The sequence below is a fragment of the Callithrix jacchus genome, chromosome 2 (assembly GCF_049354715.1).
Source record: "Callithrix jacchus isolate 240 chromosome 2, calJac240_pri, whole genome shotgun sequence".
Lineage (NCBI taxonomy): Eukaryota > Metazoa > Chordata > Mammalia > Primates > Cebidae > Callithrix > Callithrix jacchus.
Window position 1 is genome coordinate 65973336 of NC_133503.1, and position 6000 is coordinate 65979335.

Consider the following 6000-nt stretch of genomic DNA (forward strand, 5'->3'; position numbering starts at 1 on the left):
GCAGTTCCCAAGCATCAGTGGGCACTTCTTCTAGGAAGATAATTGGTATCTTTTGCTTTCAAGACAGGAAACTTGGGAGACATCTGTGCAAGGATCACAAGTTCCCCCCAAATATTCAAAATATACATATAGCTCCCACTTTGCCAAAATTCTTCAGTCCCCATCAGATGAACGTCCTGGAGGAGGTTAGCTGAATTCATACCCGCTCCTGAGTTGGAGCAATTTTGCTTCCATATCATCGTACCTACCATTGGACACTTAGCTCCTGGAGGAGCTCTGGAAGTTCCAAAAATAAAGACAAGTAAGTACAGGTTGAAAGCTTTAAATTCCCAGAGGTCAGGCTCTTATATCTCCTGCCGCCTGCTAAGCAGAGACGATGGGCCAGGGGTGGGAACTGGATTCAGGCTACACCAAATGAAACCATTCTTTAGGGAGAGGGATTTAGTCAGTACTCAGGGAGAAGCTGATTTCAGAGCTGTAGACAGGGTCTTGGTAGCATTTGAGACCCTGCTTTCAGTTATTTCTGAAACCTGGAGTAGAAACACAGAACAGAGAGACAAGTTGTGTCCTGCATAGCTCCAGGAAGTCCCTTCATCTGGCCACCGTGTGACAGTGGCCACTGGGGTTGTGCCTGCACAACTGTACATGGCAACCCCATCCGGCAGCATCCCTGCCCTTTCTTCAGCTTACTTAGTGCTTACCCTGATACCTTGTTATTAAGCTCCCCTTTTTGCCAAATCCATTTGGAATTGGATTTATGCCACTTAAACCAAATAAGACCTAAATAATATGATGAGAATAGTTATCTACAACCACAAAGAACAACAACAAAAAGATGTATTATCTTCCCACCCTCACCCCCAGCTTATTCTAGATCACAGGAAGGAAGTTCTTGTCTTTCTTAGCTATTAACTGTCAAGGACTAGACATTCAGGGAGTCTGGAGTCGGGGTGGAGGGAGGAAGAAGCATAGATGCCAGTTTGCACCCCCACCCTCAGCCGCAGTCCTGGGGTGCCAGGCCCTGTGGAGCTGCCAGGCTGTGCCATGCAGAGGGTGGGGGAATGCAAGAAATATCCAGAAAACCTTCAGGCTGGCTGCATGGAAACAGCTGCACAGTTCCATAATGGGTGTCAATGTCAAGGCTGACTCTACATTTTCCAGGGGGAATGGGGCTGAGAGAATGCTGTGCTCAGGCCAGAAGAGATGGAGATCTGGAGGGCTGGGGGATGCGGAGAGAGAAGGAAGGTTACAAGGCGGAATCGCTGCACATCTAGACCCTGGGAAAAGAGAAAGAGGAAGTCTTGAAGCAGCTTTAAATTCACAGTTCATGCATTCAACCCTTTCTGAGTCTCCCTAGTGAAATACATAGACACTGAATTTCAGTAATGAACAATTATTAAAAGACATTTTTAAAAGAGTGTGCAAGTATGGGGGGAGTGGGGAAGACTGGCAGAGTTCTTAGTGAGAAGACAGAGGGGAGAGAATTCAAGCAATCTTGAAGTGTAAGTGTATGGCATGGGGCAGGAGATCAGTGTGGATTTTGAAATCAGCCTCATCTGGCTTTTCAGCACCTAGTTCCCTAGTCTACATGGTCACTCCCACTTTATTCTGTTTATTAGAAATAAGTTACTAAGTTTTGGCTGGGCGTAGTGGTTCACGCCTGTAATCCTAACACTTTGAAAGGCTGAGTTGGGTGGATCACCTGAGGTCAGGAGTTCGAGACCAGCCCAGCCAACAGGATGAAAGCCTATCTCTACTAAAAATGCAAAAATTAACTGGACATGATGATGGGTGCCTGTAATCCCAGCTACTCAGGAGGCTGAGACAGGAGAATCACTTGAACCCAGGAGATGGAGGTTGTAGTGAGCTGAGATCATGCCACTGCACTCCAGTCTGGGCGACAGAGTGAGACTTGTCTCAAAAGAAAAAGGAGTAAGTTACTAAGTCTAGCCCACACTGGAGGGGAGTGAAATTAGAATCCATCGTTTGCAGAGAGGAGTATTAAATAATCCGTAGGCATTTAAAAACCATCCCAAAATCTAGGTTAGTCCGTCTTTCCATGGTTTCTTCACTTGCAGGGTTTTAAGATTTATCTTCCCAGCAGTCTGCAGGGAAGAGTTTAAGCAAGAGTTTCTCAAGTTTGGCACGATTGACACTTTGTGCACATAATTCTTTATTGTAGGGGCTGTCCTGTGCCTTGTAAGATGCCTTGTAAGATCAGCATCCCTGGTCTCTACCCAGGAGAAACCAGTGGCAGCCCCATCCCCAGCTGTGACTATGAAAAATGCCTCTAGACACTGGCAAATGTCCCCTGAGTTGGGGGTGGGAGGAAGGCAGTGGCAAAATTGCCTTTGGTTGAGAACCATGTTAGCCCACTCCAGAGTTTCACCATAGACTATTTCAATAATAAAACATACTTAGGGTGAGGGTGTCATGCACAATGCTGTCGATAATTTGGTCTAATATGTGCCTTTTGTTCTCATTTTGATTTTTTTAAAGATGCATAGCTCAACTAGCTTTACAAGGTTTGTTAAGAAAAATTACATTTCTCAGTGTTCCTCCCTCCCATTTTCCCATCTGCAGGAACAATGTTGGCAGCTCCTTTAGCATTCACTCCCTATCTCTATCTGTGCTTGAATTGCTGCTTCCAGCTCTTTCAGTTTTTGTATTACCCATTAACTTGCCACTGTGGAAGATAAGGCTTATTACTCCTCCCTCCATGTCTATGTTGAGACTTCCCATCCCCCTACCTTCTCCTTATATTGATATTGTAATTTTGGCTTCAGAAATAGTCATTGTTTCTTATGTAGCTTTATATATGCCTGGCAGAACCATGCCTGAGCCAGTCTTTTGTTTTCCCTGGAATTAAAAATTGCCTTTTTATTGTTGCTATTTTTGTTTGCTCAGTTTTTTCCGTACTTATTAATTCAACTCCTACATCTTCTTTCAGTGTTCCCATTCTCATAAATTCTCTCAATTTCACCTTCCAGAAGAAATCTCACCTTCTCTGTCTGGGCTAGTTCATCTCTACCCCTGCACAGCTGTCATTCTGCATGATGTATTGGGTGAAATATTTTCTCCCAAGAATTCATATCCTCCCCAGAAGGTCAGAATGTGACATTATTTGGAAATAGGATCATTGTCAATGTAATTAAATAAAATGAGGTCATGGAATTGTAGGGTGGGCCCTTAATCCAGTATGATTGGTGTCTTTACAAGAAGAAAAGAGACACAGAGACACAGAGCCAGATACACACAGAGGGAACACCATGTGGAGACACAGAGGGAAGAGAGCCATGTGAAGAGAGAAGACAGGGACTGCAGTTCTGTTGCCACAAGCCAAGGAATGCCTGGGGCACACAGAGGCTGGAAGAGACAAGAAAGGATCTTTCCCTAGAGGTCACAGATGGAGTGTGGCCTGGCTGCCACCATGATTTCAGATTTCTAGTCTTCAGAACAGTATGTGACATAATAAATAATTTCTATTGTTTTAAACCACTCAGTTTGTGGGACTTGATTGTGAAAAACAACAAAACCCTGGGAAATTAATACATCTGGTTTGTCTTTTTTCTTTTTTTTCTTCCTTGGTTTATTCCCTCATTTGGTCGAGCACACCCTGCAATGGCTTTCTTGGAAAAAGCATGTAGAAATTAAAATTTTGTTTGAGAGTTTGCATGTCTGAATTATTTTTATTCCACTCTTAGGTTAGAGTGATAATTGGGCTGGATATAGAATTCTAGGTTGAAAATAATTTTCTTTAAAATGTTGAAGTCACTGCCCTGGTTTTTGTTTCTTTGTGAAATTTTCTCCCTATGTGCCATTGAGAATTCTGAATTTAGTTTAATTCCTGACTGTGGCATGTGATTTGTTTTTCTCCTTCCCTTCAGATGCTTGGTAGGGTCCTTTCTGTATTCCCAGTGTTCTGGAAGTTTTATATAATATTGTACCTTAGTGTGAGTATATTTTCATCCAGTATGCTGCAATCTTAGAGTTCCCCTTCAATCTACAGATTTGGAAAATATTGTTGTTTTGTTGCTGTTTTTGATGAATCTCCCTTATGCCCTATGTTTACTGTTCTTTCTTTTTGGTACTCTTCTTATATGCATGTTGGAGTTCTTGGGGTAACCTTCGAGCTATTTTCTCTTTTCTTTCTATCTCTGTTTTTCTGAGTTCCTTTCTGAAAATGTTCCTCAGTTTTATCTTTCAATCTTTTTTATAAAGTTTTTTTCTCTTTTTACATTTTAAATTTCAAGAAATAGTTTTTGTTTCATAAGTGTTCTTGTTTTATAGCAGTCTGTTGTTTTGTTTTTCCCCCCCCCGCCATGGGTACAATGTCTTTTCTTACCTCTCAAATGTTATCAGTGATTATTCTTGGAAGTTTTCTTCTTGTATAATTTCTGTTTTCCCCAAGTTGCTCTTATGTGTTTGCTTTGTTCTCTGACTTTCCTAACAGAGGTTTTCCTCATATGTTTATTCATCTGCGATTGTCTGAATGGGTGGTTTCTTTTCTTTTCTTTTCTTTTTTTTTTGAGATGGAGTTTCGTTGTTGTTACCCAGGCTGGAGTGCAATGGCACGATCTCAGCTCACCTCAACCTTTGCCTCCTGGGTTCAAGCAATTCTCCTGCCTCAGCCTCCCAAGTAGCTGGGACTACAGGCACACACCACCATGCCCAGCTAATTTTTGTATTTTTAGTAGAGACGGGGTTTCACCTTGTTGACCAGGATGGTCTCAATCTCTTGACCTCGTGATCCACCTGCCTCGGCCTCCCGAAGTGCTGGGATTATAGGCGTAAGCCACAGTGCCCAGCCGAGTTTTTTTCACTATGAGCTTTATTGTAGGTGTTCTGTTTTGCCAATTTTGGGGGGAGTCTCAGTGAGTATCTTCAGATTTTTCTACTTGGACTTGCCAGACTTTGCAGAGAAGACCCTTCCAACCTACTATCTAGAGGGGAGAGGTATGGCTGCAAGCATTCTGGAAGTCCAGTAGGGGAGGGAGAGTTGGGGAAGGAGGAGTCTTAACATCTGATATGTCCATAGTCAGTGAATACTTCTGTTTCCAATATGTATGATGCCCCTGATCTTAACTAGATCTAATGTCACACAGTTCAGCATTCCTATGTTTTACCCTCCCTGGAAAGCAAATGATCAGTCTTTTGTCAGAGTGGAAAAGGAGCAGACACCTAGCAGTTTGGAGTTGCTGTGGGGATCCAGGCATTTAACTACATTTAAACAAATTTCAACCAACCTCCATTATTTTATACTCTTTCCCCACAGCTTTGCTCTTAGTCCCAGAAGTACCTGTTGCTACAGATTCCTGAGTTGTCCTGGCGCCAGTGGGTTCATGCAGCAAATGCTCAGAAAAACCCGGGAATCTGTGGCAACAGGTAGTTCTGGGACTGAGAGCAAAGCTGCGGGGAAAGAGTATAAACTAATGGAGGTTGGGTGAAATCCAGAGTTCATGGATTTTCCTGTCTATTGGGTTGGGATTCACCTGTGGCAGGGCTGCTCAGTCAGTTACTTCTCATCCATGAGCTCTCCAGCTCCTAAAGTTTTATTGTGTTCACCTCTTTCATTTCTCCTTGTAAGTGTATGCCTTTAAAGAGAATCCCATAAAGATGGTTGTAGCAAGGTTTCCTGGGGGATTGCAACCAGATATTTGTGTTCAATCTGACCTCTTCATTCAGAGGCCCTAGTTTGTGTTTCCAACTTTATCTCAGGTGTTATTTTAGAAAGGAGGTTGAACACTTCTCGAGTTTGTTCCAAAATGCCTTTCTCAGTATTACTTCATCCAAAACAGCATTTGGACCTGATCCATCATATGCTATTCAGCAAAGGCCATACAATGTATTTATCTATATAATGTCTTCCTATTTAACCAAAGGAATCATATTTCCATCAGATGAGTTTCTCAAACACTCTGCCCACTGCTTTCTACCTTTCCTGCTTTTGATCTGAGGACAGCCCATTCCCCAGGTGCTACTGGGAAGAAGTGAAGAAAG